This window comes from Panthera pardus, unplaced genomic scaffold (genome assembly GCF_024362965.1).
Source record: "Panthera pardus isolate Hobbes unplaced genomic scaffold, ASM2436296v1 HiC_scaffold_2, whole genome shotgun sequence".
Taxonomy (NCBI): domain Eukaryota; kingdom Metazoa; phylum Chordata; class Mammalia; order Carnivora; family Felidae; genus Panthera; species Panthera pardus.
The window spans coordinates 110,497,286-110,524,404 of record NW_026526765.1 but is presented as its reverse complement, the minus strand read 5'-3'; the positions used below and the strand labels follow the sequence as shown (position 1 = coordinate 110,524,404).

The window sequence follows — 27,119 nt, the reverse complement described above, 5'->3', positions numbered from 1 at the left end:
AAACTCAAATGATTCCACCAAAAAACTGCTAGAACTGATCCATGAATTCAGCAAAGTGGCAGGATATAAAATCAATGCACAGAGGTCGGTTGCATTCTTATACAATGAAGCGACAGAAAGAGAAATCAAGGAATTGATCCAATTTACAATTGCACCAAAACCCATACAATACTTAAGAATAGATCTAACCAAAGAGGTGAAAAATCTATACAGTGAAAACTATAGAAAGCTTATGAAAGAAATTGAAGAAGACACAAAGAAATGGAAAATGATTCCATGCTCCTGGATAGGAAGAACAGATATTGTTATAATGTCTATACTACCCAAAGCAATCTACATATTCAACACAATCCCTATCAAAGTAACCCCTGCATTCTTCACGGAGCTAGAACAAATAATCCTAAAATGTGTATGGAACCAGAAAAGACCCCGAATGACCAAAACGATCTTGAAAAAGAAAATCAAAGCAGAAGGCATCACAATCCCAGACTTCAAGCTATACCACCATCAAGACAGTATGGTACTAGCACAAGAACAGACACTCAGCTCAATGGGACAGAATAGAGAACCCAGAAATGGACCCACAAACCTGTGGCCAACTAATCTTTGACAAAGCAGGAAAGAATATCCAATGAAAAAAGACAGTCTCTTCAGCAAATGGGAAAACTGGACAGTAACATGTAGAAAAATGAACCTGGACCACTTTCTTACACCACACACAAAAATAAACTCAAAATGGATAAAAGACCTCAATGTAAGACAGGAAGCCATCAAAATCCTCCAAGACAAAGCAGGCAAAAACCTCTTTGATCTTGGCCTCAGCAACTTCTTACTCAACACGTCTCCAGAGGCAAGGGAAACCAAAGTGAAAATGAATGACTGGGACCTCATCAAAATAAAAAGCTCCTGCACGGCGAAGGAAACAATCAGCAAAACTAACAGGCAACCGACAGAATGGGAGAAGACATTTGCAAATGACATAGCAGATAAAGGGCTAGTATCCAAAATCTGTAAAGAACTTATCAAACTCAACACCCAAAGAAACAAATAATCCAGTGAAGAAATGGGCAAAAGACATGAATAGACACTTCTCCAAAGAAGACATCCAGATGGCCAACCAACACATGAAAAAATGCTCAACATCACTCATCATCAGGGAAATACAAATGGAAACCACAATGTGATACCACCTCACACCTGTCAGAATGGCTAACATTAACAACTCAGGCCATAACAGATATTGACGAGGATGCAGAGAAAGAGGCTATCTTTTGCACTGCTAGTGGGAATGCAAACTGGGGCAGCCACTCTGGAAAACAGTATGGAGGTTCCTCAGAAAATTAAAAATAGAACTACCGTACGACACAGCAATTGCACTACTAGGCATTTATCCAAGGGATACAGGTGTGCTGTTTCAAAGAGGCACATGCACCCCCATGTTTATAGCAGCACTATCAACAATAGCCAAAGTATGGAAAGAGCCCAAATGTCCATAGATGGATGAATGGAGAAATAAAATGTGGTGTGTGTGTGATACACACACACACACACACACACACACACACAACGGAGTATTACTCAGCAATCAAAAAGAATGACATCTTGCCACTTACAACTACGTGGATGGAACTAGAAGGTATTATGCTAAGCAAAATTAATCAGAGAAAGACAAATACCATATGCTTCACTTATAGGAGGACTTTAAGACACAGAACAGATGAACATAAGGGAAGGGAAGCATAAGGGAGGGGGATGAAACATAACAGACTCTTAAATATGGAGAACAAACAGAGGGTTACTGGAGGGATTGTGGGAGGGGGGTGGGCTAAATGGGTAAGGGGCATTAAGGAATCTACTCCTGAAGTCATTGTTGCACTATATGCTAACTAACTTTGATGTAAATTGTAAAAAAATAATAATAAAAGCAAAAAATCTTAAACATTATTTTTTTTCTGTGTACCACAACACAGAAATTTGATATCCAGGTTCTAAGTCAGGAGCAACTTGGTGAGATTCAGGTCACCCAAGGTAGCCTCTCTCTCTTCATCTCACTCACTCACTGGCTTGATCTTACTTTAGACCCATTATCAGTTAACAATGGTCTTATGTTTAATATCTGACATTATGACATCCTCCTCTCTAGCTACCACCTCAAACTTTACCACATCTCTTACAGTCTGCCTCCTATGAAATTTATGCCCCTCATTGTTCTCTCCTGATGATTCTGCTCTTTATGTTTTTCCTCCCAGGCTTCTTAAACAGGATTCACAGTCCCACTGCCATCCCAGTATAAGGCCTAGTTCATGGAAAAACATGGCAAATATTTTTTAGCTGCTTATTTTAATAAACAGTTTAATACTCAAATGTAGATCCACAAGCGATTTTTTAATATATTTTTTAAAGTTTATTTGAGAGACAGCACAAATCGGAGAGGGATAAAGTGACATGAAGAGAGAGAGATCCCAAGCAGGCTCCATACTATCAGCATAGAGCCACAGCAGGGCTTGAACCCACAAACTGTGTGATCACGACCTGAGCTGAAGTCAAATATTTAAGCGACTGAGCTACCCAGGTGCCCCAGAATTTTTAGTATTCTAAAGATAACACCAAGACTTTAGAATTTTCAAATTTCAGATAGGCTACCTTGAGCTAGGTCCCCAAACCTCAGAGATAAGCTTTCCTTCCTGTCATTATGGGTATTTCACTGGAAATGTCCGGGAAGTGTTAACCTAGCAGAAGGCCTCCTCTTCCTTCACGGGCTGTGGTCAACCATTTCCAATGAAATTCTCTCTGACCTCTGAGATTCCCTAGTACTCTGTGACTTCCATTAAAACTGTTGCTCAGACTGGGGCGCCTGGGTGGCTCAAGTCGATTAAGCATCTGACTTTAGCTCAGGTCATGGTATCATGGTTCTATGCAGACAGCTCAGAGCCTGAAACCTGGTTAGGATTCTGTGTCTCCCTCTCTCTGCCCCTCCCCCACTCATGCTCTGTCTCTCTCTCAAAAACCAACAATAAAAAAATTAAAAAAAAAAAAAAAAAACTATTGCTCAGACTGACCCAATTCATCTCTTAGTCAATTCCAGGGTGTCATAGACAAAGTCCCAGAACAATGCCCTAAAGAACCACACCGCTCACATACTCCTAAGTGCTGGCTATTACAAAAGAATCTCCTTTACCTCATTGTAAATCCTTTCTCCAAACCTTTCATACTCTCAAATATGCTTCTGACTTCCAACAAATAGCTTCAGTGCCTGCTGTGTGAAATTGTTTCAACTTCCCCAATTCCACATTACATGTCATAGGTCATCACACATGGTTTTCTCTGAGCTGAGAGCAGTGTCCCTGCAGCCACCCTCCTGACTCCATCCCTGGCAGCCTGCTCTCTCCCCTCCCCACTGTTTCCTGCATCTTCAACCTCTCCCTTTCCCCTCTTACATGACAAAGACAATTGCCTCTGTTGGAAAGAGATCTCCCAAAGTTCTCCTTCCTTTTACTGCCAAACTACTTGAAAGAATTGTTAACTTCCCAGAATCCATTTCCTCTTCCTGTTTTCTTCTTGAGCCCAGAAAACAGGTTTCTGCCCTAAGTCAATTCAACAGTCAGTTCTCAGTAAGGCCACAAGGGCCCCACCCAGATCTCTGTTCTGAATTTATCCTTAGACTCCCAAGCATTGGGCAAGTCCTCCTAACCTCTCTTAGTGCCTCCTTTCCTTCACACCACACCCTCCTGCTATGCCTTTTACCTGTGGCTGGCCGACCCGCTCTCTCTCACAGCTCCAACCTCCTGTCCTTTCTTCCACACTTTTTCTTAGCAACTGCATCCATCACATGCCCCCAGCAATCACGTCTGTGAGAGGATTTCCAGCTCAGAACATCCACCACAACCTAACACTGAGGCACTAGCCCATTCCAAGTGCCTAATGGGTATGCTCATACAGAGAGCCTGAAGATAGTCTGGTATGTATAAGAAGGTGAGTTCTCTATACCAACAATTATTGGGCCTTGGATAAATAGAGTATCAGGAGTCCCAGTTAATAATAATGGTATTTACCTCATGGATTTACTAGTGAGGATTCAGTAGCATAAATGTAAAAAATCCAATTCATTATATTGATTCAACAAATGTATATGGCACTACATGTCAGGTAAGCTTGTAACATAGCACTTCACAAATTATAACTCGTTTAACCTCACAAGGACTCTGTGAATCAAGTACAATTATTATCTCCATTTCACAGAGGAGAAAACTGAGGCACACTCAACTAAGGTAACTTCCCCAGGTCACCCAACTATTAAGTATCCTAGGCAATCCAACTCCAAAGTTCATTCTTTTTTTTTTTTTTTTTTTTTTTTTTAGTTTATTTCTAAGAGAGAGACGAAGAGAGGGACCAGGGGAGGGTCAGAGAGAGAGGGAGAGAGAGAATACCAAGCAGGTTCTGCGATGTTCTGAGCCCAACATGGGGCTTGAACCCATGATCCTATGAGATCAAGACCTGAGCTGAAACCGAGTCAGATGATTAACGAACTGAGCCACCCAGGTGCCCCTAAAGTTCATATCCTCAACTGCTACACAAAGCTGCCTCTCATTACCCTGTCTTTCTGTCTTTTAATGCACTATAGAAATCCAATGATCAGGACTAAATCCAAAACTTAGAATATAAGATCACCTTGCACTTTAAATCTCTTTCCGGAGCTCCTTGCTGGGTAACGACACCCACCCTAAAAAATTGCAGCCTCATAGTCAGCTTTATTTCCTCTCTCACTCCTAGAGCCCACGCTTGCCAAATCCTACTGTGCCCACCTCTGAAATGGTGGTCCTGTTCCCACTTCCAGAGCTTCAGATCCAGCCTATTTTACTGCCACCTACATCACTTGTTTATAACAAAGAAAGAAAGAAACCTTCCTATACAATATTGGGACAAATGAAATGTGAATAAAACCTGCAACCAGTTAATAGTTGTGTATCAATATAAATGTCCTTATTTCAGTAATTACACTGAAGTTACATAAATGAAAATCATTATTTTTAGGGAAGACTAAAAAATATTTTGGGAGTAAAGAGGTAGGACGTGGGCAAATTTCAAACGGTTTTCAGAAAAAAACTCTTAGTAATATGTGTATGCTAGAGAATGAGAGAATGATAAAGCAAATGCAGCAAAATTTCAACAGCTGATAAATCTGGATGAAGGATATTCTGAAGCCCTTTAACTATTCTCCTAACTTCCCTCTACCCAGGGGGATGCCAGGGTGGCTTCATCCATTGAGCATCTGACCCTTGATTTCAGCTCGAGTCATGATCCGAGGGTTGTGAGATTGAGCTCCTCATCAGGGTCCACACTGAGTATGGAACCTGCGATTCTCTCTGTCCCTCTGCCCCTCCCACACTCACAAACGCTTGTGTTCTCTCTCAAGTAAAATAAAAACTAAAAATAAATAAAATTCCTATAGAAAAATTTATAAAAAGGAACCAGTCTCCTTGTTGCCCCTAGGACACACAGATCTGACCACTCCCTTCTCCTACCAATCCACTCCCGAAGGCCCCACACCTAAGTGTGAAAGGCTCACCATGCACACCAATAAAGTTCACAGGACTCAGCAGGCATACAGTGTAACCCATAACCTTCTCCTGGTTCTATCTAATGGTCCAGCACCCATCCTAATTGCCTCCTCCCCAGTGTTCAGGTTCTCTGTGCCCCCTGACCCCACCCTTCCCCAGCCCTGGCATTCTCCAGCTTCCAGGCCTGTGAAGAAGCTGTCTGCTTTGCCTGGACAACAGCCCCCTTTCTTCCTAAAGACAAACATCAAAGCCCTATCCTACTTCCCACAAAGCTAAATTTGAAAACTTTCTCTTTCAAAATGGCTTCATAGATCCAGCCATCTGGAATTGGTTCACCTGACCCTGCCCTCCCAAAGCAGGTGTTTATCTCAGTGTATAGTTTACCTCTCCTCAGACTTGCAGAAGAAATCTTATCTATGTCTTTCACCCAGGAGATTAGGACTTTGCAGAGGCTGATAATAACATAGTTTTCCATCTTTATACCCCACCCCCTCATAGTTTTGCAGAAATTATGCACTTTAGGATTCAAAAAATGTGTGCAGCCAGGGTCAGTTGGGGATCTGGGGTAGCACATATGAGTGGAGGAGTGGAAGACAGCAGTTCTGGCAGTGAGAACTGAACATGTCGAGTTTGTTCAGACATGTCCCCACTCTCCACTGCTCCCACCTCTGGAGCCAAGGCCCTCTTGTGCTAACACCCTCCCCAGGCTCATTTTCACTATAACAACCTTCCTTTAGGAAGCTCCTCCTGCCCCTTTCAGGAGCCCATTTTTATGGTCAGTTTGGTCTGTAGCCCCCTTGCCCCATCACAGGGGCCCCTTAGCATACACTGCCTAGCACTGGCCACCCCCATGTGGCTGCTACCATCAAAGAAAGAGTGTGTGTGCAGCTTTCTTTGATGCATGGTAGTGCTTCACCCAGGATCCCAAGTGTATGAACAACTGCTTTCAGAAATTTGCCTTTTAAAGAAGAAAAATCAAGACTTTTGAGAAAACTTACCTTGAAAAACTATTATTTAACTCCTTAAGAAATTCTAGGCAAGGGGTGCCGGGGTGGCTCAGTTGGTTAAACACCTGACTCTTGACTTTGGCTCAGGTCATGATCTCATGGTTTGTGAGATTAAGCCCTGTGTCGGGCTCCACGATGGAAGCATGGAGCCACTTGGGATTGATTCTATGTCTCTCTCTCTCTCTCTGCTCTCCCCCACTTAAAAATAAACATTTTTTTTCAAGTTCTAGGTAAAAAGCAAAACAAGGATGTTGAAGAAGAATGGACAATGAATACCATTTGATTTTCAAGTCATCTGTCACCTCATGTCACCCTCCCTCTGCATCTTGTCCCTATCTTTCTTCTGGCACACATAGGTCTACTCAGGAAAGGGCTCAGATCCACCTACTGTCTCTTGCTCTTACTGACAAAGACTGAGGCACAAAGGAGGTTAAGAGACTTGCCAGAAGTTACAGTGCCCTCAAGAGGCTCCAAATTTGTTAGTGGGTTTATATATTCTACAACCGAAGTGTGAGATCTGGGAGTTTGCCACATAGTTATAGCCAGAGAAGGGGATGACACTCTTAAAGGAGACTAGGAGGAAAATATAAGACTCAAGTTAGAAGCTTGGGTAAGCCTGAATTCAGGATACACCATAAGGTCCAAATACGGCCTTTCCAATAAAACTCCAGGTGATGACATCCTAAAACTTATCCTACTGTGAGGAACATGAGCACTCACCACTCTTGACTCAGACCTCAATAAAAGATCCACTCCTTTTATCTTTCATTCATTCAGCAGTATTGACTGAATGTCTAACATGTATCAGACACTATTCTAGGTGCTAAGGGCACATTAGTGTGTCCAACAAACTAAGTCCCTGTTTGCAGAGAATTTACCAAAATTAGACATTACTTCTGTAATCTTGTGGGATCTGAAAATTCAGACTTCCTAGAGCAAATTATGTCTTTCCTATGAACTTCACTTCCCTCTTCTGTTAAACGGGAATATCAAAGTCTCATTATCCACATCCCTTAGGACTGCAGTGAGAATGAAATATCATCTATAAGGTGCTCAGTAGAGAGCTTCACAAAATTCATCAGTAAGTGGGAAGATGTGATTACGATTACATACAATCCTAAAACCAGAGTCACTGTTCACTTATTCCTCAGAACTCAACCTTTTGAATAATTCTTGTCACCACACCCTAAAACCAGTCATTCAGGAGACAACCCTCATGATTTTTGCTGTTTCTTCATTCAACTTTGTAATAGACTCAATACTTTCATCCTCATCTCAAGCATTAACTTTATGTAGGACCACGGGTTTTATATGCAAGTTTTATATCTTTCCTAAGGCATGTTAAGTTGATAAGTAATCGCTAAAATTTAAAAGGTCCATTCATGTGATAGAGCACCTAAAATTAACTCAGAAATCACTGGAAGTATGCTGGGTCTACTTTGGGAAACACTTGTCCATATGCTCAACTCTGCAGAGCTGATGTCAATATCTAAATCTGGTTTATTTAAATGAAACCCATTTTGGAGAGCTCCAAAGTCTGCCACCCTCTCCGTCTTCACTGCTACTCTCCTAAGGCAGCCCCTCAGCCTCTCTGCCCAGCAAGGCTGTCAAGGCACCCCAGCTTCTGCCCTTGAAACTAGCTCATGTCTCACCAATGGATTCCCAGGTCACTCAGAATAAATGCAAAGACCTTACTGTGCTCTACATGCACCAGCGTCTGTTTGTCTCCACACCACACTTCCTACCACTCTTCCCACTGTAAGCATGGTTGCTACCACATTGAATCTTATCCAGGCTTCCTTTGTAACAAGCGTTCCTGGGCTTGCAGCATTTTCCCCAGATCTTCACAGCTCACCTCCTTACTTCAGAGGCCTTCCCAGAACACCCACTCACTCCTCCATTGCAGTCTTTGTACTCACCTGGCTTCAATTTCCCTGTAACACTTATCACTATCAAACATTAAATGAGGGATTCAGGCATTTGTTTGCTGTCTGCCAAGCCCCACTAGATTATAAAGTACAGGAGGGCCTGCATTCTGCAAATATTGTACAACTACTCCATTAGTAATGCCTGAAATAGTGTGGAAGACATCCAACAGATATTTGTTGATTGAAGGCACTAGTGAATGACAACAGCTGGATGATGAGTATTCTTTGTAACGTGTTCATTTGACGTTTCTGTAGGACTTGAAGAGTACAAAGCAAGAAATGCAAGCCTGGAGTTTAGGAGAGAGGAAAGTCAAAAAGCAAAACCATGTGAAAGGAAGACTAAAAACACACAGATCCACCCACAAAGGTCCTCCAAATGCTACTTGAGCATTAGCCCCAAAACACAGAAATTAGTTGGAGAATACAGCTCAGGGATTGATGTGGATAGAACCAGAAAAAAAGAGTATCATTATATAAGAATCTGTGGTGCTTGGGGTACCTGGGTGGCTCAGTCAGTTAAGTGTCCAACTTCAGCTCAGGTCTTGATCTCACGGTTCATGAGTTTGAGCCCCACATCTGACTCTATGCTGACAAGCTCAGATCCTGGAGCCTGCTTGGGATTCTGTGTCTCCCTCTCTCTCTGCCCCTCCCCTACACCCCTGCTCTGTCTCTGTCTCCCTCAAAAATAAACATTAAAAAAATTTTTTAAAAAATCTGTGGTGCTTAATACGGCTTTAAAAAAGGGAGGGGGAAGTGGGTGATGGGCAATGAGGAGGGCACTTGTTGGGATGAGCACTGGGTGTTGTATGGAAGCCAATTTGACAATAAATTATATTAAAATATAAAAAATAAAAATGGGAGGGGGACTGTAGAAGTAAATAAAGTAAAATTTTTATTTTAGCCTTTAATGACAAGCTATCCCTTCATCAAGCTTTAAATACAAGTGGTGATGAGCATTGTGTATTATATGTAAGTGACCAATCACTAAACTCTACTCAGAAAATCATTTATTACACTACATGTTAACTAAATTTGATTTAAATAAAAATTTAAATTTTAAAAAGCTATTATTCAAAAAAAAAAATGTGATGAATAACTAGGCAGAATGGAGATAAGGAGGTATGGTTTGGCCTAGTCTGTTGAAGTGCAAATGAACAGTAAAACTGCCAAAGCAGGGGCTGCTAAAATGAGGGAAAAGACCAAAGTAATACCTGGTAAACTGAGGCCCCAATCCACATCCTCCCTGTATCCATACTGTTTGACTCATAACTTTCCTTCACTCTTGAGTCCTACCAGGTCTTGCTTTGGCCAATGGGATATTATTAAATATGACACAGAGTGGTGAAAAGCACATATGTGTTGCCATCCCACCCTCTTGCACAAATGAGTTGGCCTACTTTTGGATACCAGTGACTACACTGAGAGCATGCTTAGACTAGTCTACTGAAGGGATGGGGGGCACAGATCAAAGGCATGTAGAGTAGTACAGAGTTTTCCCAATCAAGGACAGATCAGATGGCCAGCTAACCACTAGTGCATGAGTAAGACCAGCTAAATAATCAGAATCTAGGTTAGATAAGCAGAATTTCCCCCACCTAACCAGTGGATTCATGAAAATAATAAATGGTTGCCATTTTAAGACACTATGTTTTGGAGTACTTTGTTACACAGCCATCGCTAACTGATATAACTTGGATAATTACCCCTCCAAATAACCAAGATGTTAAAAGTGGAGGTTGTCAGGGGTCTCCCTAAGCTTAAAGTCAAGGTAACAATTTTAAAATATTGTCTCCAATAGTCAAAAGAATTAAAATAACAAGTTACCTAGGAAAAACAAGTCTTAATTTTCTGGTTCAAGTTTGTTAAGTCATTTAAAAACAACAGGATGATGAAGAAATACATTCAGTGTAATTGCAATTCCAAGCTGAACTATTGGCATCCCCTTAAATTATAAAAGGGGATCTTTTACAAGTATAAATATGTTATACCCAGGAAACTGCTGCTTTTCTTTGTGGGCTCCAATAAAAACAAAATGGAACCACATATGTTCACTTCATTCTTCAGTAATCCTTCCTTGGCCTCATCACGGGGGACTTGTGATTCTCACTGGAGCCCGTTTTCAAGAAAGGAAACTCTTCCTTCTTTCATCTTTAAAAAGCTAACCACCTTCCTGTTCATGTACCAAATGTACCTACTTCAAGATCTAGAACTAAAATGCACCAATGATAATTTGCTTCTAGTCAGACTTTCATACTGACATAAGCACTACCTTTTCCCCCTTCCAAGGTTACCCATCTTTCTTTTCTCTCAGCATATTTCCCAAGAGGTCTGAACTAAATCATCAGCCATCACATTACAGAAGTAACAAAGCAGACACTCGAATAACACACATGCTGTTTGAAGAGGTTTTTCTCACCCAACCTCCTTCTCACTCAGAGCCTCGTATCCAGTCCAGGCGAAGTTTTAGTTCATCCAGAATACATTTTATGTTCTGTTCCACAAAAATACACATCTTTGTATGAAAATAAGCCAGGCCACGTTGAGAATATTATTAAAGACACGATACTAAGTCCTCTCCTAGCTTAGTCTCATGTGCTCCTCCTGTGTAGTGTCTTAGTTTGTTCCAAAATACCATAGACAAAATACCATAGACTGGGAGCCTTATACACAACAGAAATTTATTGCTTACAGTTCTGGAGGTGGAAGTCCAATATCAGGGTGCCAGAATGGCTAGGTGAGGGGCCTCTTCCAGGTTGCAGACTGTTCTTTATACCCTCAATTGGTAACAGGGCCTGGAGAGCTTTATGAGGCTTCTTTTATGCAGAGCATTACCTCCATTCATTAGGGCTGTGCGTAATGACTTAAACACTGCCAAAAGGCCCCAACTCCTAATACTGGCCATGAGGATTTCAACACATGAATTTTGGGGCTATCCAAACAGCTTATAGCATTTGGTAAGCAAAGCATGGATTCTTGTCTCCCTTTTATAGGCAAGGAAACTGAAACTGGAGGTGGCAATGTGACTTCCTGAGGTTTCTCTTCTATAAAGTGACTAAATTAGAATTCAAAGTCAGGTTCAGAGTCCTTTCCCATGCAGGATAGTCCAGAATAATACAATGTAGGAAACTTCAAAAACTTTTTTTTTTTTTTACGGAAAAGATAAAGACCAGAGATAAATGTAAGATGAAAGATAAAGAACAGTTAAGTAAAGGTGGGAAAAGAGACAAGAGAGGCATTTACATTTTCACTGGACAATTGTGTAACAAAAGCAGCTACTAACTAGAAACATTTCTAGAATATTCTATACAACACAAGAGAAGGTTATGTAATTTCACATTATGTTATGTGTAACAGTAGAGCAACAAAGACCAAAGTGAGGATTCCCATTCCACTTTGCTTGTCAATGACATTATCACCTCCTGTTAATTTTCTCAATGTGCTATTATGGGCTGTTTATCCTTTATTCAACAGAGGCTAGTGCAATTATTCTTGTTTATCCACAATATATTTAGGAGAGGCAGTGCTATAGGCAATTGAATATGCAAATTAGCAAAGACTACTAAACACAGTAACATCTCATTTATTTAGACTCTGCCCAAAACTGTAAGGCTCCCAAACAGGGTTTAGCAGCCTTTTTTCTATAAAGGGCCATATAGTAAACAGTTCAGTCTTTGCAAGCCATACTGTCTCTGCAGCCACTACCCAACTCTGCACTTGTGGTGCAAAAGCAACAGGCAACAATATATAAACTAATGAGTGTGTGTTGCAATAAAATTTTATTTACAAAATCAGATTTGGCCCACAGGAAATACTTTAAGAATTTCTGCTTAAAACATAACCCTCTCCCAAAAGGAAAAAATGCACTCATGTTCTTATTACTCTCAGGGGGAGAATTAACACCCTGAGCAAATGCTCGTTCTCTCATTTTATATACAATTTTTCTCAAAAACTGTACTATTTTCGAGGCCCCTGGGTGACTCAGTCAGTTAAACATCCTTCAGCTCAGGTCATGATCTTGCAGTACCTAAGTTTGAGCTCTGTGTGGGGCTCTCTGCTGAGAGCTCAGAGCGTGGATCCTGTTTTAGATTCTGTGTCTCCCTCCCTCTCTGCCCCTCCCCCTCCTGCATTCTGTGTCTCTCTCAAAAATAAATGCTTATAATCTACAGCAAAAGAGAAACAGGAATTTCAAAGCAGGAGTGTTAACAGAGGCTAACAGAGGAAAGGCCAAAAGCCTTGAGAACAGACAGAAGACAAAAACAACAGGGCAGCCTGGACCAGCTAGTTTAGGGGTAAAACACTTTTCCTAAACTCGTTATGGTCAGTCATCTTCATCATTTCTATGTCACCTGACTCAGTATCACTTAGAGCAAACTTCCATTTTTTGATGGTCATAATGATGATTCTGAATTGCCAGAGGAAAGATTCCATTTAATCTTACAACAGAAGAAACACACAGACATCAAGGACCCATTTAGAAAAACCCATCAAAATTGGCTATTAGCATTTTGAAACTGACTGAATAAACTCCAGTTATCTAGAGTGTATATTTTAAGAAATAATCAAATCCCCCAGATAATCATGGGAAGACAAACATTTATAAAGCACTTACTACGAGTCATGCATCATTCCAAACTCTTTTATGTATATTAACTTATTCAGTGTACCCAACAACCCAACCAGGTCGATACTTTTATTACCCCACTTTTCAGATAAGGAAAATAAGGTACAGGGAGATGAAAACAGATAAACACAGCTACAAAGAGGCAGAGAGGAGATCTGAACCCAGGCAGTTTTTTTTTTATCAGTTACTACACATTACCAAGGCATTACCTTATAACTATATTGAGCTGCCTTATTACAAAGACCATGAACATGATAAGATACATGTAAAATCTCTACCAAATGTAATGCAATCTTCAGAATCTAACATTTGAGACATGTCAATGGTTTTCAATGCTCGGGGTAAAAACTAATAAGAGTCTATTATTTTTGTTCAGTTCCACCAAAATAAAAAGAGGGGCACCTGGGTGGCTCAGTCGGTTCAGCGTCCAACTTCAGCTGAGGTCATGATCTCTGGGTTCATGAGTTTGAGACCCACATTGGGCTCCATGCTGACAGTTCAGAGCCTATTTGGGATTCTCTCTCTGCCCTTTCCCTGCTCACACTTTCTCCCTCTCAAAATAAATAAACTTTAAAAAAAAAAAAAAAAAGAGCTTTTAGACCTTAGATTGAGGAGATTTTGTTCTTTTTCAATGTTGCACTGAAGATTGTTTTTGGAATGAGCCAGACCAATAAACAAGTAAATGGTGTTATGGGAAAATTCTTTTTAAGAACTCCTAGTTTCATCAGATAAATATGAGTATGTAAAATAATTTAGTCCTTCTATTTCTTAGATCAGGATGTGAAGATTAAAAGAGATTTTTATTTGTTGTCTTTATTTCTTAAATAGCTCAATTGTAAATTTGGCTTATATGGAAAAAAGGCATTTTGTTGTTAAAATAACTGAGGTTAATATTGGCTTATCACCCAACAAAAATATTCATCCCTAATGTATCCAGAGTAAAGGACTAAAATTGGCTTATGATGTTTTATTAAAAGAAAATTGAAAGTTTATAGAGAGATTGTTTTCAATAGCAATGACCTGAAAAATATTTTTGGTTACTAAATGGGCATCTGCAGTCTTTTTCATTTGTGCCATTAACATTTTCGCTAATTTCTAGGACCTCGGAGTGGAGACAAATCTTTCACCTTCTAGAAAACAATCTACAAACCACACTTATATTATTTGCAACATTTCCTCACTCCATGCAACAAATTGTTCTCCAAAAGCTACATACTCTTTATATGTAGGTGAGCACTTTTGTCCAATGATAAGTTAATACTCATTGCACAACTTAAAAAATACTCAAGGAACTGGAAAGAGTGAATAAGTTTCAATCATTTTCTGTTCCCAGTTACTCATTTTCTTCACAGGCTTTTCTGAAACTACAAAGTGAGAGATTCAAATACCTAACACAGAAGAGGACGGGCTAGATGTATTAAGAAAAACATCCCATTACCCCTTATTTCACAATAGGATATAAAGATTAAATCAACAATCATCTTTATAATCATAATTTTCATAAAATTATTTCTCAGTAGTCTTGAGAAGTTGTGAACATAGGAGATTAAGAATTTAAAAGTAGGGGGCAGGGGGTGGGGGCCTGGGTGGCTCTGTCAGTTAAGCCAAAGGCAGCTTTGGCTCAGGTCATGACAGCTCAGAGCCTGGAACCTGCTTCAGATTCTGTGTCTCCCTCTCTCTGTACTCCTCCCGCTCCCCTGCTCATACTCGGTCTCTCTCAAAAATAAACACTAAATTGTTAATTAAAAAAATAAAAATAAATTTAAAAAATAATTTAAAAGTAAAGTTATATTCCTAATTTCTTCTAGATGATAAAGATTGTATTTTTTTAATTTAACCTTTGGTTCATGGTTACAAGGCCTAGATTCTATGTGGACATACTAGAGAACAGAAAGAAAAGAAACAGAAATGGAATAAAAAGGAAAGAAGCAAAAAAAAAAAAAAAAAGTATAAATTGGTTGGCTGGTCACCAAAGCAACTTTCTGTTTTCTGCAGACAGAAATAGGACTGCATGCTGTATCTAGGTGAGGCCATGTGACCCACCTCTGGCCACAACAATGTGAACAATCCTTGGGGCATCTTCCCCTCTGCCACAACACAAGGACCTGGTTGGTGGTAATGATGTAATAAGAGCAGGGCCCTGAGAGCACCACTTGAATGAGAGGAATGCACCCACCAAGATCCATTTTACTAAACTGGTACAGCTACCATGAAAAGCATTACAGACGTTCCCCGCAAAAAGTTAAAAATAGAGCTACCATATGATCCTGCACCTCCACTTCTGGGTATATCCCCAAAGAGAATACAAACAGGATGTTGAAGAATCATCTGTGCTCCCATGTTGATTGCATCATTATTCATAATAGCCAAGACATGGAAACAACCTAAGTGTCCTTGATGAATGGGTTAAGAATGTGAAATAAACATATACTGGAATATTATTCATATACAAAAAAGAAGGAAATCTTGTCATTTGTGACAACATAAACGAAACTTGACGGCATTATGCTAAGCAACATAAGGCAAACAGAGAAAAGACAAATACTGTAGGTTTCCACTTACGTGTGAAAGCCACAAATGCTGAACTCACGGAAATAGAGCAGAATAGTGTTTGCTATGGGCCAGGGGGTGGGGGAAAAGGGAAGATATTGGTCCAAGAGTATAAATTTCCAGTTAGAACATGAATAATTTGCAGGGATCTAAAATATACCATAGTGATTATGGTTAGTAATACTGTATTACATACTTGAAATTTGCCATGAGAATAAATCTTAAGTGTTCTCACTACAATAAAAGTAATAGTAATTATGTCACATGATGCAAGGGTTAGCTAATGCTATGACAGCAATCACTTTACAACCCTTAAGTGTAACAAATCAACATGCTCTACAGCTGAAACTTACATAGTGTTGTATATCACCTGTATCTCGATAAAGCTGAGGGAGTAAAAGAAGTTAAAAAAAATTCTTTCATCATTTAAGTTAGTAAAGAGGGCTCTTACCCCATCACCAAAGGCACAAGAAAGTCAGATTAATGTCTCCAACTAACAGTTTTCCATTCTCTACTACAAATGAAATTCATTCATTTCTAGGAAGTCCCCTTATGTACCTTATGTTAGGTAGGGTGCATGGGATAAAGGCGGGAGAGGCTCCATTCTATTCATATTCATTTTGCTTATTGTGCTTCCTGTTCAATTTCATCTGAAGAGAAAAAAAGGTTGTCGAGGCAGAAGTGCTTCCATCTAACAGATATTACTGCTGGGAAATAATTAAATGCATCCTAACAGTAAGCTCAAGCAGCTCAAGCATAGGACATGACTGTGGCCAATATCCCAAAATGATGATGATATGGCAAAGTAGAACTACTGACAAATTTGGAATTCGGAACTAGTGACTATTCAGAAAGTCATTTAGACCATTAATTTTATTCCTGGGAGCAGCAACAGTTTAAAACCTCCACAAGTATTCCATTACTTCAATTTAATAAAGCAAGTCAAGACAGGAATAAAAAGTCCAAGAATTTTGACTGAATTTCCTAACTCACTTTTTCCTGTGAGGAAACTACATCCTCTCAAACTTCATCATTAGCAATTCTAAATGTATCCGGTGAAGGAACGCTGATCTCAGTCCTGGTGTGGTTTTATATCTAAATGGAAGGAAAATCACCACACAAGCTTAAACAACAAGAAAACCCATCCTGCCTGAGGGAAGCAGACACAGTTTAGAAAAGAAATCAAACAACTCAGTAAGAAATGCATGTGATATTTTCTTTCTTAAAAACTGATTTATACTTTAATAGGCTGATAGCAACAGTTATCTTAAGCAACATTCATATGACACTTAGAAGTTTACTCATTATGTTCTCACATAGAATATCACGTTTACCTGTCACAGTAAACCTAATGGTATTTTTAATACTCAAGTAACTGACAGATAAGGACTGAGGTTCTAAAAGCCTTTGTAACGTTTCAATATTAAACAACGAAGACTTCCTTCACTTTAAGAAGTACTTCTGGGGGCACCTGGGTGGCTCAGTCAGTTAAGCGTCCAATGTCGGCTCAGGTCATGATCTCACAGTTCATGGGTTCAAGCACTGCATCGGGCTCTGTGCTGACAGCTGAGAGCTGGAGGCTGCTTTGGATTCTGTCTCTCTCTCTGTGCCCCTGCCCTGCTTATTCTCTACCTCTCCCCCTCCTCTCTCGTTCTCACTCTCACTCTCACTCTCAAAAAAAAATTTAAAAAAAATTTTTAAGTATTTCTCCAATATTGAGAACATGCTCTTAAAATAGAGGAACTAGTGTCATGAGCATCTGCCATACTATCAGCGTGTAGTTGTAGGATACATTGCAATATACAAAGAATTAAAACATTCTTTGAGAAACGCTTTCTCATTGTGCTGCTGATACTCACCAGCACAGTAAAATACCAGAACGTACGTCATCATCTCCCTTTTGCAGACGTAGAGACTGAGGCTTAGAAAAATTTAATGACCTGAGCATGAGCTCACTGACTGCAAGATTATTTCACTAAGCCATTCTACCTCTTGAACTTGGAGGGACGCAATCTTGCTAGCGATCAATAAAATGGGAAATTACATCACCTGCACACATTGTATCATTGGAATAATTGCTTTTAAATTAAATTAAATCTCCTCCTCTACCAATGGGTAGTGTTGCGTTCCACAGAGTAGTACACAAATCTAAGGTGTTTAACTCTTTGTGATGTACCCCGTGCAATGGGGTGGGCTGGGGGAGGTGCCTCATTTGTTTTGCTCTGCTTCCTTTAAAACATACTCAAGGTGGAACAGCAACTCTTTTGAAAATGCCAAGGAGGAAAAATTAAATTCTTGAGCAAAATTAAGCAGTAAGATTAGTGCTATATATACAACCAGAAAAAAAAAGTCTTAGAGAAGATCAAGTCTTTCCAAAAGCAAAATTCATCAGCTAACGCTGGAAAATCTAATTCAATCAATAAAATTTTTTTTCCAACTTGGATTTATGTCATTGCTTTAGTAGGTAGTGTTAATACTTTCCAAGTGCCAATGCGTATTCATGAACACTTTGCAAATCATAACGTAATGCATTCCTTTTTGGATACATCTTTTGTCAAATCCATCTGTCTATGGCAGACATGCAGTCTTACAGATCCTTATCTGTAAAAGGATCTGTTCCTTTTTCACAATGCCCTGTTCACTGCTATCCAGTGGCCACCTGGCAACCCTCTACTCTTGCTTTTCTTAATACCCTGGCCTCTCTCAAGAAGGAGGTGTGTCCCTGGCATTTCTGGCAGAACTGAAGAGGTAAAAGTCCTTTACAAAGCACCAAAGCAAGTTGTCAATAATCGTAGTGTATACACAGCACTGTTTCTATTTTTAATATCTTAATTTTTTCATGTTTATTATTTGGAGAGAGAGTATGCAAGCAGGGGGAGGGGCAGAGAGAGAGGGAGACACAGAATTGGAAGCAGGCTCCAGGCTCTGTGCTGACAGCTCAGAGCCGGATGTGGGGCTCAAACTCATGGACAACGAGATCATGACCTGCACAGAAGTCAGACGCTTAACCAACTGAGGCACTCAGAAGCCCAATACAGCAATATTTCCCTGAGCCCTAAACACCTGCTCTAGGTACCTTCTGAATTGCATGGGCAGCTTGTAAAAGTTTGATAATGAGCTTAAATCATTTTTATTTGATTCATCTAAGTAAGAGCCCAAGCAAGTTAGTATAAAGAATGAAGGCAGGAAAAGGTGGAAGGGACCCTCCCACAAGAAAGGGGTGCCAGCTTGGAAGTCAGAAGCCAGGTTAGATAAATCAGCTTCCACCCCCACCCACATCTTAGTCTAGATGGGACTCGAACCACCCTGAGAGATGAGACCACATTCCTTTCATAGGTGCACCACTTTCTTCCACTAACACAGTTAGGAATGTAGAACAACGAGCGCATCAACTATTAGTATTAGCGTCTGTGGCTACTGACACTCAATAAATCAACTCGCTCTTCTGTTTTGATAAAGGAATGCATATCCTGTCTTCATAATGTAAATGTGTTTCTCAAAGAATATATTGGAACTGCTTTTACTTAAAACCATTTTACATACATTTGGTTGATACAGAAAAGAATCCTATGTTGGTGATTTTTCTTTCCTTTTATGAACCTCATCCACTGGTGTGACCTAAGAAGTCACATTTCAGCAAGTGAAAATATTTTTAACAAAACTTTGCATTTTCAAGTGTGATCTAAACATAAAATTTTGCAAAAACACAATTAATATTCCTCCCCTACCAGCTAATCATGTCAGTCATTTATACAGGTACAACCAAAAATAAACTGCTCTTGAGTATATAAGTAATATTTTTATAGTAATTGGCAAATAATTGCTATAGCAGTTAGAAGCTTTTATTCGCCACAGGAACCCACAATTTTACCAAAATGTTCAAGCGATTTGTGCTTGAGGTTTACATATGTGACAAATAGATACATTTGCATCTGTAAGTTTGAAGAGGGAAAAACTAGGCAAAAAGTAAACTAGAAAACAAGTCAGATTATAAGAAATTACCTAGTTGTGTGCTGTATTGCAAAAAAGTATAAAAATTATTGGAAAGGAAGAAAAAATATTTCTAAGTACCAACTTCATAGGCAAAAGCCTTTTGTTTTAATGAAAGGCTGGGGAAAAATCACTAATAATTTAAAAGTAAAAAGTAAACTGCTTACACTCACCAGTCTATACTCGGTATTAACTCCATCCTACAGTGTATGCTATAGAAGGTAATATAATGCTAAAAAAAAAAAATAAGAAGGTAATATAATGCTGATGTTTTCTAGTTTCTCATTTTAATCCACTCCAGCTTTGTCTTAAACCTTGTCAGCAACAGAAGTCACCCCCAGCAACTATACAGTCCTAACAGCAGCTTCTCTAGACTAATTTGATCCTGATCCGCTAAAACCACAAATTCTAATCCGCATACTTTATTCTGTTAGGCTTATGTCTGTGTGTATTTAATGTACTTCTTTTAAGGCTTTTGAAAACAAGCTAGTGATTTCTCATTCAGCTCTCTACCACATAAACAGAACCACTGAGGAGCATTTCTATACATATAAAAATGTTCTAGTTATTCACAGATTATGTCTTAAGTCAGCTTCAGAGGACAGTGAAGAATAGTAGCACTGTCGTAATTGTACATTTCTCCTTTCTCTAACTGCTCTAACTGCCATGTACCTGTGTCCCAAAAGGACTGCTATCATTTGCAGCTCCCTTACAGTTTTGGACAGTGGGGGTAGGAAATCCTGAAACTTGCCGGACTCCCGTGCTCTCTCAGCCATTGCTTTGACACCAGCAGCCTGTTTTTAGCTGCCCATGTTGGACCTCTATCAACTTACTGACCCCATAAAACAAACAGGGCTAGCAAATGCACGCAACAGCTTCCTTGAAAATGCAGCTTGACTGTGACTCGTGACAAAAATCTCAAATAACCGTGCCGGGTTTTACAAGCTTTAAGATTAATTGCACTGAACTTGATACATATAGTACAGCACCTTGAAAATGAATCATCTGCTAATTCAGTATTTTCTAATTACAATCACTCCCTCTCGGGGCATGTAATTAATTTACTGAGTTTAAAAAAAAAAAAAGAGTCAGGATTACTCACACAGTCTTGAAGATGCAATGTCAGCTATTTAGGACAGAAACATCCAAGGCCGTGTTAGAACACAGTTACGACTACATATGCGTTAAAGCAGGAACTGGCAGGCCTCTGAACTACAGCAACTATAGGACTCGTGCTTCTAGTGCACGGGGCTATAATTTATGAAACTGAGCCCCAGATCCAGCCAATCACTTAGCTCCTCATAACAAGTCTAACTGGCTCTGGAAAGCTGAAAGGACTGCACTAGAACAACAAAGATGAGATATTCCACACAATAATGTGCTTATGTGGAATCACATTTCCCTGCAAGGCCAGAGAAAAATCACAGCTTCACTGTCGGAGGGAAGGAGAACAGATGACCTGGAAGAATGTGACTAGATCTGGAGCAAGATCTTGTCTGGCATGGCAATCCCAACCGTGCCTGCATTAAGGGACCAAGCTACCCCCGGAAGTCCAAGGGCAACTACAGCAGCAAAGCCAGAGGTAATTCTCATCTTTTTATATATAGGAGGAGTAATGCTGAGTCAAAATCATATACATGAAGTCACTCTGGCAGTTAGGTGTGCTTCAATTTCATTTTACCTTCTTCCACTCTTGTCTTTTGTATGGTCATTTGCTATTAAGTAAGTAGGAGTAGGGGGAGGTTTCATGTACCTGAAACACACTTGAAACCAAAATGATCATTTGTGGAGAAAAGGAAATCATGTTTTCAGAACTGTTTTACAGGTACCTTTTCAGATGGGTAGCCTTCACCCCCTCCCCGCCCACCCACCCATAGAAACAAGAATAAAGGGTACAGAGGCAGGTAGGACAGGAGACGCATTTCATGAGCACAATGAAATGCTTTTCCTATCTCAAAATAAATAACTATGCTCAGAGAGTAAACTGGGAAGATAGGTCATTGCTCAGTTCCTCTGGCCCTTGGCACTGAGACCACAAGAGAAGGTACCAGAATGTACCATGGTGGGATTGCGGGGGGAGAGTTCGGCACTGGACAGAGTTGACAGAGTTCCCATGGCCCTGTGGTTCCCGTGGCCGTATTTTCCTGAGATCCTATTAGATTTCAAAGTGTTAGTTATAGCAACTACATGTTATTCCAAACTTCTAAATTTGTAGTTATTAAAAGATCTGTGGTAAACATTTGTAAGTAAAAGTAGTAACTAAAATAGAAAAAAAAAATTGACATTATACGTAATCCAAATACCATGCCCTCACATACTTGACATTTTTACCTAATGACAAATACGTCCAAATCCTCAGCAGATAGTGTGTCTTTGACCAATTTTTTCCCCACTGTAAGATTAGCAACAACAAAACCTTTGTAGTACACTTTTAAGTAACAAAATCAATCATTATGCTTACCAAGGGAAAAGGGAATCTTCACAATATTCAAATCGTGTCAGTTTTATGTGTTCCCAAAGGAACAAGTGGTGAAGGGAGACTCCCTTTTTTGTGTGATTTAATGTAACCAACAGTAACAGAAGAGACATTTCTGTGTTTTTTGTTTGCTGTAATTGACTGAATTCAATGTGAGCTTTGACACCAAGATGAAAAACATAGCAGAAAAAGTCATCTATTGGCAATCCCACTACCCACCCCCCATCCCCCCACCCCAGGCTTTTTTTTTTTTTTTTTTGAATTGTCCAATTTGTGACAAGCCAGGGAAGAATATTTTTCCTTCGTGCAATTTTTTTAATTAAACCTTTGTTTATTTGACAGTGCTGCTACCTATGATGACTACGTGAGAAGCAAAAGTTCTAAGGAAGTGGGTTTCCTAAATGTTGTTCCCTTTACTCCCAGATAACATGGATACTCTAGTCTAAAATAGTTTCCTATTCCCTTAATAAAATTCCATTAAAATCCCCTTCAACTCCTATGTCCAAATATCCATTTGTCAATAGCCAAGGCCAAGAATACTCTCAACTGAGCCATTTAAGTCAGTTTACATGTATTTGTCCCAAAATTTCCCACAGGGAGACTTCACATCCAACAGTTTTGTACACAACTATCTTACCACCCAAGACAATGGCCGGCAAGCATCCAGCATCTCTGAGTTAGAAGCTTTCACAGCTTCTGTACATTCTCTACGTCAACATGTAGTAGCCAAGCTACAGATTGATCCCTGGCCCCTTGACCCTTACAAACCCTAAGGGTTTTGCTGGACTCAATTTCAAGCTGTTCATCTGTTAGTAGGTAACCTTCAACTCAAAACATATTCACGATGAGAGATTTCTTTAAGACCATTGTTGCCATCCACTCCCAGAATTTTAAAAAATTGTGATAGCCTGAGACATGTTACTTCTACTTGGCAATGTTGGGAAGATTTAGATACTTACTACCTGGAACCGTCACACCGACAGGAAACCCTTATACTGTAACAAAGAAGGTCATGGTTCAGCATGATCCAACTTGAGTGGATTATGCAGTTTACATTTGTTTCTTTGCCCTATTGAAAATAATGTCATGGTGGAGGAAAGTGAAAAATATACATACCAATACTATCATCTTCTTTTGCCTCAAATTATTAGTGAGATATGTTAGAGTCTTGCTTCTAGCAACCATCATTCTCAACTCACCAGGATTTATGTCAGCAGGTTCTGGCTAGGGACACTGTCTTCTGTCATCACTATCAGTTAGTGTTGGCTATCTCATCTGGCACTAAGAAGTTCATGGTATTCAAGAGTCACCCCAACAGCTCAATTCAGTTCTTACTCATTTTCTTGATCTCGACTTCATAGAGAAGAATTAAGATGATCCGGATAAAAGAAAACTAGCTCAGGAATGCAAATCATTTCTGAACCAACAACTGTCAGGAAATCTCAAGTATCAGAACAGCTACAGTTGACCAAGAACTGTCCCTTGGACCAAGAAAGATTTCTAGCCCCATAATCTAATTTGTCTGGCCCTGTTGTTTACATAACCAAACGACTCACTCATGAGATAACCCTAAGAAACGCTCAGACCCACCACATTATGTGTCAAACCAGCAGAGACTGACAGTGTATTAACCCACTCCAGCTAATGTGAATAAAAAGCTCCATGATTTTCACAGTGCTAGACTCTACCTGAAGATACCAGAGATCTTGGGACCAGTGTGCTGAGAGGCAACTGCTAACACTTCAAACGCTGACACTAAAAGCCCGTATCTTATGTTGTAAACTGAAAGAGAAACAGTTGCTTACAGACACTTGGGTGGCTCAGTTCAGTGTGTGACTCTTGATTTCAGCTCAGGTCATTATCTCACAGTCATGAGATTGAGTCCGGTGTCGGGCTCTGTGCTAAGAATTGAGCCTCCTTAAGTTTCTCTCTCTCTCTCTCTCTCTCTCTCTCTCTCTCTCTCTCTCTCTCTCTCTCTGTGTGTGCTCCTCTCCCCCATCTGTGGCCTCGCTCTCTCCCCTCCCCCGGCCCCCCTCTCAAAAGAAAAAAAGAAAAAAAGATAAAGTGTCAGCAAAAGACTTGTCTCGCTTTAACAAAGCAAAAATAACTACACTTAAATAAAAAGGCATGGCTACTAGAAATTTAAGTCCACAGTTATCAGAGGGATGAAGCTCACGTTCTTGGTTCAGATAACGTAATACTTCATCTGGGCATATTCATCTCAAATTCAAATTTGCTCTTGGCACATGGGAATTTTTGGTTAGTGGCTTTTATTGTTGTTGTCGTTTGCGAAGACAGGAGCTCTAACCAACTAAAGTAATGGAGCCTATATTTTCGGGTTTTTTTCAATTCATCCTCTCCTTAGAACATCAATGAACAGATACATACTAATAATACATGGAACAAGATACTAAAAACATATTACACTTAAAATCAATATAAGCCAACAATCTTTGCACTCAATCCATAGTCAAAACTCGTCTTCCAGGGAACGAGATCTCCAAAGGGCCAATTTTTCTTTGACCTCATTGTTGGTCAAAGACCTCACTGTTGGTCAAAGTTTATCAAACTCCACATTACACTACATACACAAAAACTGGCAGTTACTTACATTTAGCGAGGGAAAAATGTGCATTCCTAATATTTGATACTAAAACCACCTCTTCATTTCAAACTAAGTGTAAGTATTGCAGCATGGAAGTTGAACACACAAACCATGAGCCAGGCCACTTGTGTTCAAATATCACTTCTGACTCTTAACTGGACCCTGGGCAGGTTACCTAATAGCTGTATGCCTCAGTTTCCTTATCTGTAAAATGGTACCACACATAGTTACTACCCCCTAGGGCTGGAATGAGGATTGAACAAACAATACATGCTGAGAACAAAGACTATTACATGGCGAGTGTTCATTAAAAGTGTCATTATTAGTATTAAGCTAATTGCAATAAGCATACAGAATCTCCAATATGGAGATAAATTACTAAACAGCTAGGTACACTGAAATATATCTACAACATCATATAGCTCATTTTTTCTTAAAACCTCTGAGGTAACAGCTCAGGGAGATATGTCAGTCACTGTTAATTGTCAATGTTCTGTCTAGTTCTCACTTGACACTTTTAACCTTGCCCTGCATTCAGTTGTCACACCAGGATGCTAACCTAGATAATGACATAGAAAGAGTAATTGTAGCAGACATGATTCATGTGATAGTTGGTGCAAAGTTCAGGCTAAAGATTCCCGCATGAAGGCAAAAAAATGATGGAAGCCATTAATCTTCAGTCATGGTACCCTAATGAGAAAAGATATGAAAGAAGGAAAAAACCAAGTTACCTATCATGAACATCTGTGCTGATTATCCAACTACATGAACCATGTCTAGAGTTCAGGCTGACTTCTCGGCTTAAATATGAGACAACACTGAAGCTAATTATCTCCTCTCCTCCATGTGATGGGGCATTTCTCAGAGGAGGAGGAAATTAACTGTGATTCCAACAGGCTCATTAAGAAGGTACAGAGGAGGGGTGCCTGGGTGGCTCAGTCAGTTAAGCGTCTGACTCTTGATTTCAGCTCAGATTATGATCTCACATTTCTTGAGTTCAAGCCCCTCAGCAGGCTCTGTGCTGATAGTGTGGAACCTGCTTGGAATTGTCTGTCTCCCTCTCTCTCTCTCTCTGACCCTCCCCTGCTCATGCTCTCTTGCCCTCTCTCAAAATAAACAAACATTAAAGAAGAAGAAGGAGGAGGTGGAGGAGGAGGAAGGTGCAGAGGAAAAAAAGAACATGCTTGGTGAGGGAAGAGCCAAACTAGGGAAGGACTGTGTACTTCTACCCTCATGATTCATTCATTCATTCATTTACTCATGAGCTGTCTTGCCCCTTATCCCCCCTCGCTGTCACATGACCGCAACTAACTGCTACTGTTTCTGAGGAAGCACATACTTTCTCACCCAGCTGTGCTTCTGCAGAGGCCTCCATCTGTCTGCCCTTTCTCAGTACCCTCAACTCCCTCCCAGTGAGCCTCTGCCTACCCACCTCCTGTCCAGGGAAGGTGGTAACGGTCTTCTAAGGAAATCAATCAGTACCATTTACAACATGAATTGGCACTAAAGGATCAATAAGCCGTGGGAAAACTGGGAAACATTTTCAGTTTAGCAAAAAAAAAATGCTTTAAAAATGAAATTCGGGGCACTTTATGCAAGATCCAAAACAAAATCAAGTATTAAGGCTTAACAGACCCACCCACAAACTCTTTGCTGAAGTTAGAGAATCATCTCTGGTCTTTCTCAACAAGTTGATAAAGGAACTCAAGGAAACCCATCAGAGTTGCTAGAAATGATTGCATATGTGAAAGTTTTTATGGAGGCTGGCAGGTAGTTGAGTGAGCTAAGCCTCAATTCTAATCAGCTGCTCCTGGGTGAGGGCTACAAAGGGGAGGAGGGCTGGGGGGGGATCACCACCCCCTTTCCCCTATGCTGGTTCAGCTATAGTATCACTCGTGCCCTGAGGCCTTCTCATTTGTGGCATCCCTGCAGTCCAGGCCTGTGACTCAAGGGACAGTCACTTGCCACTGTACGGACGTTCAGCAAAGAAAAGTAGAATGGGAAGGGCTACAGAATTTAGAACATGTGTGCTGGAGGGTAATCTTCAAGGTCCTAACACAGGTCTGGTATGTTTTTAGGCCCTCTCCTACTTCACCTCTCCTCCCTCCTCCCCCTGTCCCCCAAAAATATTTTCCTAACGTCCCCAGCTTCCTCCACCAAAGAGGCCCACAAAGGAGCCTGTCCTCCGCTTCCATTAAAAAAATAATTGTTTGGTGTGCCGTCCCCAGAGCAGCCAGATTTAAACAGCCTGTGCTGGTGTGATTAAATGTTTCTGTTATCTTTCAAGTGGCATTTTGTTTTAATAAGGGCTTTCTGGAAATAAAGCTGAGAACCAAGAAACAACCACACGGAACATTTCAGGCCCCTTGGAGCATGAAGACAAG

General features: G+C 40.1%; 1 protein-coding gene and 1 long non-coding RNA gene across 4 annotated transcripts in view; one reads left to right on the top strand and one right to left on the bottom strand.

Annotated features, from left to right (window-relative positions):
• The window catches only part of LOC128778304 (cAMP-specific 3',5'-cyclic phosphodiesterase 4D-like), a 475,712-nt gene that overhangs the window by 417,941 nt on the left and 30,652 nt on the right, over window positions 1–27,119 (bottom strand). Inside the window, exon 1 of one of the 3 annotated variants that reach the window (XM_053907344.1) lies at window positions 20,757–20,974. The exons of 1 other annotated variant lie outside the window; for it this stretch is intronic. The gene's annotated coding sequence lies outside the window, so the exon portion shown is untranslated. Of the gene's footprint in view, window positions 1–11,182; window positions 11,808–20,756; window positions 20,975–27,119 lie in introns of those variants that run through there. One more of the 3 variants, XM_053907345.1, reaches the window with a different exon arrangement.
• On the top strand, window positions 20,921–22,629 carry LOC109246437 (uncharacterized). Its single transcript, XR_002071357.2, has 2 exons — window positions 20,921–21,236; window positions 22,473–22,629. It is a non-coding gene; the product is annotated as an uncharacterized LOC109246437 (long non-coding RNA).